This window comes from Schistocerca nitens, chromosome 1 (assembly GCF_023898315.1).
Source record: "Schistocerca nitens isolate TAMUIC-IGC-003100 chromosome 1, iqSchNite1.1, whole genome shotgun sequence".
Taxonomy (NCBI): Eukaryota; Metazoa; Arthropoda; class Insecta; order Orthoptera; family Acrididae; genus Schistocerca; species Schistocerca nitens.
In genome coordinates, this window is record NC_064614.1 from 1,205,969,964 (window position 1) to 1,205,985,616 (window position 15,653).

The following is a 15,653-nucleotide window of genomic DNA, read 5'->3' on the forward strand; positions in this document are numbered from 1 at the left end:
ACGTGTCACTAAATGTAAGGCATGTATTAAGACAAATCACACCTGATGAGGGACTCACAGGGTCCGAAATGAATCGTCACGAAAAGTTGTAACTGCAGGCGTTTTTCTAGTGAATTCTAGTGTATTGAATACAGTCACGTTTGAAGCTGCGAAATATGGACAAAATTGAAAAGTTATAATATTCGTAATGAGGAGGTATTGAATAGAATTCGGAAGAAGAGGAGTTTGTGGCACAACTTGACTAGTTAGTAGGACATGTTCTGAGGCATCAATTGATCACCAATTTAGTATTGGAGGGTAGCGTGGAGGGTAAAAATCGTAGAGGGAGACCAAGAGATAAATACGCTAAGCAGGTTCAGAAGGATGTAGGTTGCAGTAGGTAGTGGGAGATGAAGAAGCTTGCACAGGATAGAGTAACATGGAGAGCTGCATCAAACCAGTCTCTGGACTGAAGACCACAACAACAATATATGCATTTGACTGTAAAATAATGTATTTATTAAACCCATTATTCCAGTTAAGTTGCATGGCCATTATCAAGTGTAATACTGACCACTTCAGTAACTGCTATGCTTATGACAGTATTTTATTGTACTATATATTTCTTACATTGCGGTTCGGCGCCTGTGAGAATCTAAAATAAACATCTGACGTTTATATATCGCACCGTCACGTTGTTATCACTTTTCATTCCATACCCACAGAGGTAGAGCTTGCTGTTCCAATAATGAGTCCTTGAAGACTTCTCAGCCAAATACAAGGTGAACTGGTAACTGGGCAGAACAATTTCCAATTTGGGGACTTCCATCCAGTTCCAGCATTTATCTTACAACAAAGGAACACCACCGAAACCTTTATCAGAGATGGTGCATGGGGGATTTAATTAAAAAATACACTCCTGGAAATAGAAAAAAGAACACATTGACACCGGTGTGTCAGACCCACCATACTTGCTCCGGACACTGCGAGAGGGCTGTACAAGCAATGATCACACGCACGGCACAGCGGACACACCAGGAACCGCGGTGTTGGCCGTCGAATGGCGCTAGCTGCGCAGCATTTGTGCACCGCCGCCGTCAGTGTCAGCCAGTTTGCCGTGGCATACGGAGCTCCATCGCAGTCTTTAACACTGGTAGCATGCCGCGACAGCGTGGACGTGAACCGTATGTGCAGTTGACGGACTTTGAGCGAGGGCGTATAGTGGCCGGGTGGACGTACCGCCGAATTGCTCAACACGTGGGGCGTGAGGTCTCCACAGTACATCGATGTTGTCGCCAGTGGTCGGCGGAAGGTGCACGTGCCCGTCGACCTGGGACCGGACCGCAGCGACGCACGGATGCACGCCAAGACCGTAGGATCCTACGCAGTGCCGTAGGGGACCGCACCGCCACTTCCCAGCAAATTAGGGACACTGTTGCTCCTGGGGTATCGGCGAGGACCATTCGCAACCGTCGCCATGAAGCTGGGCTACGGTCCCGCACACCGTTAGGCCGTCTTCCGCTCACGCCCCAACATCGTGCAGCCCGCCTCCAGTGGTGTCGCGACAGGCGTGAATGGAGGGACGAATGGAGACGTGTCGTCTTCAGCGATGAGAGTCGCTTCTGCCTTGGTGCCAATGATGGTCGTATGCGTGTTTGGCGCCGTGCAGGTGAGCGCCACAATCAGGACTGCATACGACCGAGGCACACAGGGCCAACACCCGGCATCATGGTGTGGGGAGCGATCTCCTACACTGGCCGTACACCACTGGTGATCGTCGAGGGGACACTGAATAGTGAACGGTACATCCAAACCGTCATCGAACCCATCGTTCTACCATAGACCGGCAAGGGAACTTGCTGTTCCAACGGGACAATGCACGTCCGCATGTATCCCGTGCCACCCAACGTGCTCTGGAAGGTGTAAGACAACTACCCTGGCCAGCAAGATCTCCGGATCTGTCCCCCATTGAGCATGTTTGGGACTGGATGAAGCGTCGTCTCACGCGGTCTGCACGTCCAGCACGAACGCTGGTCCAACGGATTCGCCAGGTGGAAATGGCATGGCAAGCCGCTCCACAGGACTACATCCAGCATCTCTACGATCGTCTCCATGGGAGAATAGCAGCCTGCATTGCTGCGAAAGGTGGATATACACTGTACTAGTGCCGTCATTGTGCATGCTGTGTTGCCTGTGTCTATGTGCCTGTGGTTCTGTCAGTGTGATCATGTGATGTATCTGACCCCAGGAATGTGTCAATAAAGTTTCCCCTTCCTGGGACAATGAATTCACGGTGTTCTTATTTCAATTTCCAGGAGTGTATAAAGCGTATTGTTCTTGTGTTGAGTATTTAACTGTAAGAATGCGTCTACATTAATCGAGAGCGAGACAACGTACATGATGAAAATGGCATATATTACAAATACTGTTTTATCATATTTTCCGTAAATCATTACTTATAAACACTGCGTACACGACAACTGGGGTAGCTGTGTGTTTCAGAGTAACCGTTTACAAACCCCAACCCAACCTACGACGTTCCGTATCATATAATTTAAGAAATGGAGTGAGAAATTTATTTATCATGGTGTGGCGTAATACAACGTTAGTCCTAAAAGACTTACGGTAGCTTGCATGCTCAAACTTCTATCAGACATTGCGGTAATAATCATATATACTGCAGTACTCGCGCATACGCTCATAGTCAGTACATCTGTTACCTCATCCCATTGTGACGATAAAATGATTATTCCTAGTTTGCCTTTTTATGGATACATAATGTTTTTTCTGGTGTAGAATGGCGCAAAAGGTTTATATCTAAGGAGTGCTGACTTCTTTCCTGATGCAGTAATCAGAGTTTTGCGCTTTGATTTATAAGTTATGTGAACACTTGTTAGCAATAATGAAGTATATTAAAGTATGAGTACACATAATAAAGTACCCTACGACAGTTTCAAAGCAAATAATGTGTTCAGATTAGTTTATTTTATTCACTGGACAACTTAGAGAGCGTTTTCTCACAGCATGATTACATGATATATGTTCCGAAATATGAAAATAAGAATCGTTGTATCCATGACAAAGTATTCTTCAAACCTGGGGGCAAAGCATGTAGAACTTCAGGTTTTCCTTCAGCGAGATGTATGCTTAACAGAAAATGGAAGTTATATGGATAATGAGAAATTTAACTTTCTTTTTTTAAGAGGGCCATCAGCACGCTTTCTGTAACTAGATACCGACGCAAACTAAGCATAAATATCAGTTTTCGATGTTGCTAACTTACATATCAAAAGGTAACGAGAAAACACAGCACTTTTGGTACTATATACTCTCATGCACCTGTAATCTGTGAATTATATTTGTTTGTACTTGAGATAAGTCTAACCACAATTTAAATTTAAGGTGCTTAGTATATAAAAGACTAATAATATGTAAGACAATTGCCATGTGTCCTGTCCATTAAGTCAACAGCTGAGTCGTTTCCATCGTAGTTGCTGGCTTTATTTCTTGCCCTGGAATGTGTATAACATGTTGAAGAGTGCATATGATCCGTTCAGCACCTATACAAAGAAAGACATTAATCTAAGTTACTCATTTAAAAGCGAATAATTAATATACTCATAGAAATGGAGGTACAACGACGCTGAAAAGAAATGCAGATATAATTCAACAGCAAGACTGTGTATACAACACCAATCTTAGTAGCCAATTTGCCCAGGGTATACCAGTCGCTTTCATTTTTGTTTGAAGTCTGTAGAACAATACTTTTTCCTGATGAAATCGAACTTTCACTTTCTTATACTTCCATCCTTAAATAACTACATTTCTCCCATTTCAATTGTAGTATGTTTATTCTTTATGCAAAATGATTTTTCTTCCAGAGCCATTGTTTTACCACAATAATGTCATTTTGAAACTTTGAGAGTATATTTTTTAGTGCACTTATACAAAAATGAGAAATTAGTTCCGTTAGTGTCAGGAAATTAGCAACAAACATCAATGCTGTTGAACAGGATGATCTCAAGCGAAACATTTATTTGCTTCATGTCATAACAGAAATGCATATTTGGTGGACACGATATCGCGAAGATAATGAGCTTCATTGCAACCCTCAGGGATTCAGAAAACATCATTGATGTGATATTCAGCTACGGCCTTTGTCATATGCCATCCCAAAAGTCATGGATCGGTGGAATCATGTGGATGTAGTATTTCTTGATTTCCTAAAAGAATTTTACTCATTCCCACACTAATGCTTATGAACGAAATTGTGATGACATGGGGTATGAAAAGAAATTTAGGACCAGATAAGCGTTTCTTGGTAGGGAGGGATCAGTGTATTACCTTGGATAGAGTCATTGACAAACATTAAAGTTGCATTAGGAGAGTGTGCTGGGAACCTTCCTGTTCCTGTTGCTTTTTAAGGGCCTGGCAGACAATATTAAAAGTAACTGAATTGGTAGTAGATGATGCTGTTCCCTCTACTGAAATTCTACGTGAACAAAAGATGCAAATGTAGCTATCAGATCTTGTTAAGATTTCGAATTTGTGCAATAATTGGCAATTTAATTTAAATGTTCAGAAATGTAAGACTACACACTTTATAAAACGGAAATAATATACCATCCTATGACTACAATGTCAAAGAGTTCTATTTGGAATCAGTCAACTCAAAAAATACCTATGTGTAACAATGAGTGAAGATATGAAATGATTGTGCAGGCTTCGTCGTAGGTAAATAAGGCGGCAGTCTTTGATTCATTTGTGAAATACTTCGAAAATGTACCCAGTCTACGAAATGGATTAATTATAAAACACTCAGGACACATCCTAAAATGTTGTTCAACAGCTCTTAGAGACAGATGTAGTTGTGAGTCACAGAATCCCCAGATAATTTTCAATGGTTTTACGGGCTTGAAAAAAAAAAGTGTGTGAGGTGTTTCTGCATTACAATTTTTTTTTCTGCGTGAACCATTCGGTTTAGGAGGCTCATAGATAATAATCTAATGCAAAATTGTTAAGGCTTTCGTGGCCACTTGTTGACAAACTGCCTGTTGGCTTCTGTCTTGGGTTCTTCGGCCTACGTTTGTCTGACGATATTACTGACGTTTCGCCAGCACGACTGACCTGGCATTGTTAAAGCTTCACCCTCCTCCATTGCTGGTCCACCACCAGCAATGGAGGGCGAAGTTTCGACAATGCTAGCCAATGCTGGCGAAACGTAAGAAAAATCGTCAGACAAACGTCGGCCGAAAAACCCGTGACAGAAGCCAACAGGCAGTTTATCAATAATCGAGTGATCTGAGTTCAGAGGAAAGTAAATTTACTCGATTATCTAAGAAAATAAATTTTAATGAATGTTTTTAAATGTCAGTTATTGCATTTTTCCTCGAAGCATTTTATCACAAGCTTTTTCAACAATAACTAGAAAAACAGGACAATTTCAGATACATATTTACAAGGATTTTATTTTTTAGACTGATGAAATGAATCTTTTCTGTAAGTATACTAAAGCATTTCTGTTACAGCCAGTGTGTTGAAGTGTATTGTAGACAAGACAAATATAATGAGGTAGTCAAATGGAGACGACCTAGATGGAACAAAAGTAAGTAAACTGTTTATTATTTCGTAAGTAATAGCCATAAATGTTAATATGTTTATTCCACAGTGAAAGAAGACGGGCAGTGACTTCATGAAAAAATATTTGCGGTTGCCTATGGAAACATGATTGTATTCAGGCGTGGACCTCTTCATTCGAAGCAAAGCCACGACCAAGAATGTCTTTCTTCAAAGCCCCAAAAATAGGTTCAAATGGCTCTCAGCACTATGGGACTTAACATCTGAGGTCATCAGTCACCCAGAACTTAGAACTACTTAAACCTAACTAACCTAAGGACATCACACACATCCATGCCCACGGCAGGATTCGAACCTGCGACCGTAGCGGTCGCGCGGTTCCAGACTGTAGCGCCTAGAACCGCTCGGCCACTCCGGCCGGCTTCCAAAAGTAGGGAAATCGCATGAGGAGTCACTGGTACTGTGTAGAGGATGTGTGAGGGCTTCCCAGCGAAACTGATGCGGCATAGTTGAAACAACTTTGGCAACACGTAGGTGGGCGTTTTGTTGGTAGGTTGTTTCGACTATGCCGCAGGAGTCTCGCTGGAAAGCCCTTACACATCCTCTACACAGTACCTCTCACTCCTCATGCGGTTTCCATGTTTTTGGAGCTCTGCAGAAAGACATTCATGGCCATCAGTCTGCTTCGGATGAAGAGCTAAACACTGGGTACAATCTCGGTTCTGTAGGAAAGACAAACATTTTTCCACGAAGGCACCGACCGTCTTGTCTCACTCTGGGGTAAATACATAAACAGTTAAGGTGATTAATTTTCGAAATAATAAACAGTTTACTTACTTTTTTTCCATCTGTCCCGTTTTCATTTGACTACGCCTTATACACACATCAAAAAACTGTTTTGCATCACCTCGGTTCCGAGAGTTCCGGAAACTGTACAGAAAATTGGAATAGAGATCAACAGAACATCGTTTCCGCCCTTTTTGTTGCTCCTGAAAACCACACATTGTATGTTGTACCACCATACAGCGAGACCTTCAGAGTTTTAGCACGTCCTCTTGCATTGATGCATGCCTGTATTCGTCGTGGCATTCTATCCACAAGTTCATCAAGGCACTGTTGGTCCAAATTGTCCCACTCCTCAACGGCGATTCGGCGTAGATCGCTCAGAGTGGTTGTGGGTCACGTCGTTCATAAATAGCCCTTTTCAATCTCAGGCATGTTCGATAGGGCTCATGTCTGGATAACATGCTAGCCACTCTAGTCGAGCGATGTCGTTATCCTGAAGGAAGTAATTGACAAGATCTGCATGAAGGACGCGCGAATTGTCGTCCATGAAGACGAATGCCTCGCCAATATACTGCCGATATGGTTGCACTATCGGTCGGAGGACGGCATTCACGTATAGTACTGCCGTTACGGCGCCTTCCATGACCACCAGCGGCGTACTTCGGCCCCACATAACGACACCCCAAAACAGCAGGGAACCTCCACCTTACCGCACTCGCGGGACAGTGTCTAAGGCGTTCGCCTGACAGGATTGTCTCCAAACAAATCTCCGACGATGTCTGGTTGAAGGCATGTGCGACACTCATTGGTGAAGAGAACATCACGCCAATCCTGAGCGGTTCATTCGGCATGTTATTGGGCACATCTGCACCGCGCTGCATCGCGTCGTGGTTGCAAAGATGAACCTCGGCATGGACGTCGGGAGTGAAGTTGCGCATCATGCAGCCTATTGCGCACAGTTTGAGTCGTAACACGATGTCCGGTGGCTGCACGAAAAGCATTGTTGATCATGGTGGCATTGCTGTCAGGGTTCCTCTTAGCCTTATCCGTAGGTAGCGGTCATACACTGTAGTAGTAGCCCTAGGGCGGCCTGTGCGCGGCATGTCATCGCCAGTTCCTGTCTCCCTGTATCTCCTCCATGTCCGAACAACATCGCTTTGGTTCACTCCGAGATGCCTGGACACTTCCCTTGTTGAGAGCCCTTCTTGGCACAAAGTAACAGCCGGCCGCGGTGGCCGTGCGGTTCTGGCGCTGCAGTCCGGAACCGCGGGACTGCTACGGTCGCAGGTTCGAATCCTGCCTCGGGCATGGGTGTGTGTGATGTCCTTAGGTTAGTTAGGTTTAAGTAGTTCTAAGTTCTGGGGGACGACCTCAGATGTTGAGTCCCATAGTGCCCAGAGCCATTTGAACCATTTGAACCACAAAGTAACAATGCGGACGCGATCGAACAGCGGTATTCACTTTCTAGGCATGGTTGAACTACAGACAACACGAGCCGTGTACCTCCTTCCTCGTGGAATGACTGGAACTGATCGGCTGTCGGACCTCCTCCGTCTAATAGGCGCTGCTCATGCATGGTTGTTTACATCTTTGGGCAGGTTTAGTGACATCCCTGAACAGTCAAACGAACTGTTTCTGTGATAAAACAACCACAGTCAACGTCTGTCTTCAGCAGTTCTGGGAACCGGGGTGACGCAAAACTTTTTTTGATGTGCGTATATCCACAGAAGGGAACTGTTTGGAATCAGAGAAGAAAGAGAGTAGGAATTTCAAACCGATTTCGAGAAATTTAGTGTTTACGGTTATAATATTTCAGAGAATCTCATGATATGATAGTGACGAGAGAAGAAAAGGAGTGGACCATTGCTCGAACTAACAATAAGTGAGGCTATATGAGCAAGGTTTGTCCACCAAGAAAATAAGACGAAAAATTCTACATGAACTACACTGACGCTCATAAATTAAGGAGAATGCTGATACGTGGTGAAACAACGCTCTGGTGGGCGGTTTGCGGGTTTAAATCACTTCGGGGTATGACCATGCAGGGTATTTGTCCTGCAGTCGTCGCACGGTGGCGCTGGCAGCAGTCCACATACGTATAGGTGTGTGGGTGCATGTCAGAGTACGGTGCAGCGAGTAAGTGTGCAGACGTTTTCAGACGTGCTACTGGTAACTGTGTGTTGAAAATAGCTCAAAAAACACATATTGATGATGCTATGAGGGTGACTGGAGGCATGTCAAACACGTAGCACGAGCCCTCCGTGTACCACAAAGTCTGATGTCAAGATTATGGCGACGATTCCAGCAGACAGGAAACTTGTCCAGGCGCTACAGTACGGGGCGTCCACCGTGTATAACACCACAAGAAGTCCGATATCTCATCATCAGTGCCCACAGACGGCCACGGAGTACTGCAGGTAGCCTTGCTCAGGACCTTACCGCAGCCACTGGAACAGTTGTCTCCATACACACAGTCTACAGACGACTGAACAAACGTGGTTTATTCGCCTGAAGACTTGCAAGGTGCATTCCACTGACCCCCGGTCACAGGAGAGCCCGTAAAGCCTGGTGTCAAGAACACAGTACATGGTCATTGGAACAGTGGTCCCAGGTTATATTCGCGGAAGAGTCCAGGTATAGTCTGAACAGTGATTCTCGTCGGGTTTTCATCTGGCATGAACCAGGAACCAGATACCAACCACTTATGGAGGTAGTGGTTTGATGGTGTGGGGTGGGATTATGATTGGTGCACATAGACCCCTGCATGTCTTTGACAGAGGAACTGTAACAGGTCAGATGTATCTGGACGTCATTTTGCCCCAGTATCTCCGCCTTTTCAGGGTTGCAGTGGGTCCCACCTTCCTCCTGATGGATGATAACGCACGGCCCCACCGAGCTGCCATGGTGGAGGAGTACCATGAATCAGAAGGTATCAGACGAATGGAGTGGCCTGCCTGTTCTCCAGACGTAAACGCCATCGAGCACGTCTGTTTTGCTCTCGGTCGACGTATCGCTGCACGTCTTCAAACCCCTAGGACACTTCAGGAGCTCCGAGGCACTGGTGCAAGAATGGGAGGCTATACCCCAGCAGCTGCTCGACCACCTGATCCAGAGTATACCAACCCATTGTGCGGCCTGTGTACGTGTGCATGGTGATCATATCCCATATTGACGTCGGGGTACATGTGCAGGAAACAGTGGAGTTTTGTAGCACATGTGTTTCGGGACGGTTTTCTCAACTTATCACCAATACCATGGACGTACAGATCTGTATCGTGTGTGTTCCCTATGTGCCTATGCTATTAGCACCAGTTTTGTGTACTGTCACGTTGTGTGGCACCAAATTTTCCAATTATCCTTACTTTATGAGCATGAGTGTAGATCACTGAAAGGCTTTACCTTGTTAAGAAATCTTGCTTCTACAAGTAAACAATAACATCATTTGTTGATGACCACTGCCACAAGAAGTAATGCGCGAATTTTGCACTGTCCAGCCACATTGATGTAATCACCTGTAAAAAAGGAAGACAATCACTTTTAGCGGGGCGGACCTCTACGAGTCTTGCGGAAAGTGAGTCAATGTGGTTCTGGAAGATATTGTCAGGGATGAGGAGTCATGCCAACTCACTACTGTGCCAGCTTTAGGTTTCTCGGTTGAGGATCGATGGCGCAAACAGCCCAGTCGACGTGGTCCCACAGACTATCGACTGGGTTTTAATCTGGGGAGTTTGCACGCCAGGGAAGTAGGGTAAACCTATCCTGGTGCTTTTAGAATCACGCACGTACACTGCGATCTGTGTGACATTTTGCACTATTCTTCTGGTAGATTCCATCGTGTCGAGGAAACGCAATCTGCATGTAGGGTGGACATGGTCACCAAGAATAGATCCATACTTGTGTTGATCCATTACGCCTCCCAGAATGACGAGGTCACCCAGGGAATTCCACTAAAACGTTCCTAGACCAAAATGCCCCTTCCTCCGTTCTGGACCCTTCTGACGATTGTTGCAGGGTGTACGCTTTCATTCCGATGGAACATGGTTCATCTGAAAAAGCCCCCTGTCGCCACTCGGTGGAGGGACAGTTGGAGTATTGGCTTGCAAATTCCTGCATTTGTCGCCGGTCAGTAGAATAGCGGTCAGCATGGGAGCACGGACCAGGTGCCTGCTGCAGAGGTCTATACGCAGCAACGTTCCCTGAACGGTCGTTGAGGAGACACTGCTGGTGACCCCTTGATTCATCTGGGAGGTCAGTTGCTCAACAGTTGCACGTCTATTTACCTAGACATATCTTTGCAGCCAACTTTCACCCTTGTCATCTATGGCAGGTAGCGCAACACCGTTACCTCAGCGCCAGATTTGGATAGCACCATATTGCCATGCGCTGTATAGTTCAATAATGACAGAACGCGAACAGTTTTAAATTTAGCTGTTTCGGAAATGGTTCCACCCCTGGCCCGAAAACCATGATCATGCCCTGTTGGACGTCATCTAAATCGCTCCGTTTCTGCTTTATGACGATGACTGCACTATTTCCCAAGTCCCCCTGTCATGCTTTACATACTAACCAATACTAGTTCTGCCATCTATCGGGTGTGAGTGTTTATTGGGCGTTGACTTCGAACATAGGCGATGATCAGGCTAATGTGACTGGACCATGTAATTTGATGAGTTATTTAGTACATCCTTAGTATGTAAATGTTTTAGTTTGTATGCCCAACTGGTCCCCAGATAGAGTACCACGACCACCGTTTGATAGCTATTACCCAAATTTCTGACATACTGTGATCAGCCATTAACCCGATTATTTAACTAGAAATCTCAGCAACATTGCTGTACTATGGCTGTCAGATTTAGTAATTACCGCTTTCATGTCGAGGATTTCTTACTTATGCAAGGACACCCAAATTGATCTGGATTTTGCGGGAAAATGCTTTACGGAGAAGACGCACCGCTAAACAGCCATTAAATATTCTTGTTTACCCGGGGACCACCTTACAGGGACCCTCATGGACAGGGAAAACACTGTCCCTTCTTCGTCATATGTGTTCTGTGACTGTTCCAGAGGAATATTCGTTGCTACAATCGATGCCTCGACCTTACGTAGCTTACCTTAGTGGTTCTTCTTGGGTGTCAGCTGGTAACACAGTCCCTGTCCTTTAAATATGCGTCAACTTCAACCGATAAATTTATTTCAGTTGTTAACATGTATACATGAAGATGTCTACAATGACAGCAATCTCGTTATGGTACCATAGCAATGTAGCTGTCGCAAGCGGACGAAGACTACAGCTTTTCAGGTATTTTTGTACTTAGTTTAGTGTAAAAATTTATTTGAATTAAGACAGATCATGACTCAGCAATGGAAGTACTGACTTGTTTACTCCTATGCTCAATACTTTCTATGTTGGTAAACGTCATGTCATGCATTTTTTCGATGTACTCTCTCTGCATTTCAAGTGGTTTATCTAATCTCTGAGTAGCAATTAATCCCCGAATCCTTTTGAAGATAACATATTTTGGTCTTTAAGTGAGTTTTTGTCATTTGGACCTATTTGCTTTTATGTATTCCCCATTATGCTTAACTTCTCACTGTCTACTTCAGATAAATGTTAACCAACGCAGCAGCATAAAGAAAGTGAGAAAGAATTCGCCAGTATCATCAGCATAATTCATTACTTCCGTTGTTGTGATCCACTTTCTGCAAATCGACTGTACCACTACGCCAGGAGAGTTCCACAGTGAGGCAGAATATTACAAGGCAATATGTTAGATATACAGACGCTTAAGTAATTGGACAGACGAATACTAGTGGTATCCATCTGAAATGATTTAAAGTGGACAGACGACATAAATACAGCTGTAGGGTAGGAAGAAGCTGGATTGATATTCATTGGAAGAATAATGATAAATACTATCTACCCACGAATATCATTGCTTACAAAATCGTGCTCCGACAGATCTTTCAGTATTACGTGGGATACTTAGGACATTGGATTATCGGGAGAGAGAAACGCCGCGTGATTCATCGCGCTCTTCTTTATTCATAGGGAGAGAATTAGGAGAATGCTTAACCATCTCCTTTGGGAAACGCTATTGGAAAGAATTTGTCAGTCATGGAGAGTCTTATTAAGGAAGTTGAAGGAGCGGATGTTGCAGGACGACGCAAGAGACATATTACTCCCTTCCGTCGGGTGATCACTGTGCTTAAAATGGGGCTCAGAGCCAGTCGCCGTTCCTACTCGCTATGCTCGATGGGCATGAGGCTTAATTATCCTGCTATATTTTGCACCTCCTGTCAACCAACATGTGAGGGTTACGGTTGGAGAAAACGACAATTATGGCACTTGCGCAATCTTATTGCAGCAAAGAAAGTTTTTAGTAGAAGCCACTAGTAGAAGACAAACCCTGACGAAGGTCTCTTTGGAGAGTTCGTATGTCTTCCCTACTTGGATCCTGAGCGGCTGAGATGACCTCAACATGAAGACAAGCAGTGCCTTCTGCAGTCTTGTGTCCGCATAGGTCCATCCACAGCTGAAGGCAGATAGCGGCAGGTGTTCACTCTGGAAAAGAGGGATGACACGTAATTATGGTGACACTTACTTATTTCTCTCTCACTTATTAATTCTTTTCTAGTGATCTGAACGATGTGTGTAAGTGTTTGCTAATGTTATACAGGTTGGGCCATGGGTCTGGAAGCACCCTTCCAAAACCAAAACAGAAAGTTAGAATCCAGTAGTATGAGGTGGGAGAGGAATGAATATACACTACTGGGCATTAAAATTGCTACACCATGAAGATGACGTGCTACAGACGCGAAATTTAACCGACAGGAAGAAGATGCTGTGATTTGCAAATGATTATCTTTTCGGAGCATTCGCACAAGGTTGGCGCCGGTGGTGACATCTACAACGTGCTGACATGAAGAAAGTTTCCAATCGATTTCTCATACACAAACAGCAGTTGACCGGCGTTGCCTGGTGCAACGTTGGTGTGATGTCTCGTGTAAGGAGGAGAAATGCGTACCATCACGTTTCCGACTGTGATAAAGGTCAGCTTGTAGCCTATAGCGATTGCGGTTTATCGTATCGCGACATTGCTACTTGCGTTGGTCGATATCCAATGACTGTTAGCAGAATATGGAATCGGTGGGTTGAGGAGGTTAATACGGAACGCCGTGCCGGATCCCAACGGTCTCGTATCACCAGCAGTCGAGATGACAGCCATCTTATCCGCATGGCTGTAACGGATCGTGCAGCCACGTCTCGATCCCTGGGTCAACAGATGGGTACATTTGCAAGACAACAACCACCTGCACGAACAGTTCAACGACGTTTGCAGAAGCATGGACTATCAACTCGGAGACCATGGCTGCGGTCACCGTTGACGCTGCATCACAGACAGGAGCGCCTGCGATGGTGTACTCAACGACGAACATGGTTGCGCGAATGGCAAGACGTCATTTTTTCGGATGAATCCAGTTCTGTTTACAGCATCATGATGTCGCATCCGTGTTTGGCGACATCGCGGTGAACGCACATTGGAAGCGTGTATTAGTCATCGCCATACTGGCGTATCAGCCGGCGTGATGGTATGAGGTGCCATTGGTTACATATCTCGGTCATGTCTTCTTCGCATTGACGGCTCTTTAAACAGTGGACGGTATATTTGAGATGTGTTACGACCCGTGGCTCTACCCTTCATTCGATCCCTGCGAAACCCTACATTTCAGCAGAATAATGCACGACCGCATGTTGCAGGTCCTGTACGGGGCTTTCTGGATACAGAAAATGTTCGACTGCTGCCCTGGCCAGCACATTCTCCAGATCTCTCACCAATTGAAAACGTCTGGTCAATGGTGGACGAGCAACTGGCTCGTCACAATACGCCAGTCACTACTCTTGATTAACTGTGGTATCGTATTGAATCTGAGTGGGCAGCTGTACCTGTACACACCATCGAAGCTCTGTTTGACTCAGTGCCCAGGCGTATCTAGGCTGTTATTACGGCCAGAGGTGGTTGTTCTGGGTACTGATTTCTCAAGATCTATGCACCCAAATTGCGTGAAAATCTAATAACGTGTCAGTTCTAGTATAATACATGTGTCCAATGAATACCCGTTTATCATCTGCATTTCTTCTTCGTGTAGCAATTTTAATGCACAGTAGTGTACTTGTGAGGCTATATTACTAGTATGGTAGCTTTTTCGGAAGCCGTCATCTTGGATGCAATTTTCAAATGGATCGGAGTCATACGACATATCAGACAGATAGTGAACTACACCGTGGAAAGAAAGATGGTGTCTTACACAGAATAAGGCAAATGCTGGTCCTAACACACAGAGGCACACAAAGTTTTTATCAGTGCCACTAGTACGAGACAAACCCTGTCGAAGGTCTCTTTGGAGTGTTCGTATGTCTTCCCAACTTGGATCCTGAGCGGCTGCGATGACCTCAACATGAAGACATGTTGTCCAGTACGTTGTAAGATTGTTGTTATCCACTTTATGCGCTCCTCACAGACTTTAACCACATTACGCACTGGAACGCAAGCACAAGCATCAACAATCCGCTCCCTGAGGTATCGAGGTTTCTAATCTTCATAACACACGCAAGTGTCTTCACATATAGAGATCTAATAGACCAAAATTTGGGAACTCCAGTGGTCTTTCCACAGGAGCGATACGACCTGTCCATCTCCAGGGAAACTTGATATGCAGGAGTACCCACACGGGTAGCCAGTAAAGAGGTGGGGTTCCACTGTGCAGAAAGAAAGCTGGAAATGTCCTGTCTTTAGACTGCAGCGATGACAGGACATCTTCCTCTAAAACTTGCAGGTAACGGGCTGCTGTTACTGTATCCCAGTTCAAGAACAGCTCGACCGTATCAGGACCCTATATTCCACACCAAAGCATCACTTTCGATGCTTTCTACGGATCCATCCAGTGAGGGTTCACATGTGACGAGAGTTTGTGATTCTCTTTATTTACCTCTCTGTTCAAATAGCAATTAGCTTCATTCGCAGTCAGTATGTGACAGGAGAAACAACGGTTTTCGTCCAACATACATGTCATCCATTGACCTGCTTGTAAAGCAAAAGTGCGCAGTGCGCTAACTTGTGGCACAGGGAGTGAGATAGACCCGTATCAGTTTCGCGCGGCGGCTTTATGGTGTGAGATGCTACACCGGCCACACTGAGTGTTTCTTTTAGGCGCTTTCCCGCGCTCTTTTAGTCAAATACTGGGCTGGTACCCTGACGTTACAAGATAAACAAACAGTTGGAACACAGCAGCTCGTAGAACAAAGTTTACCC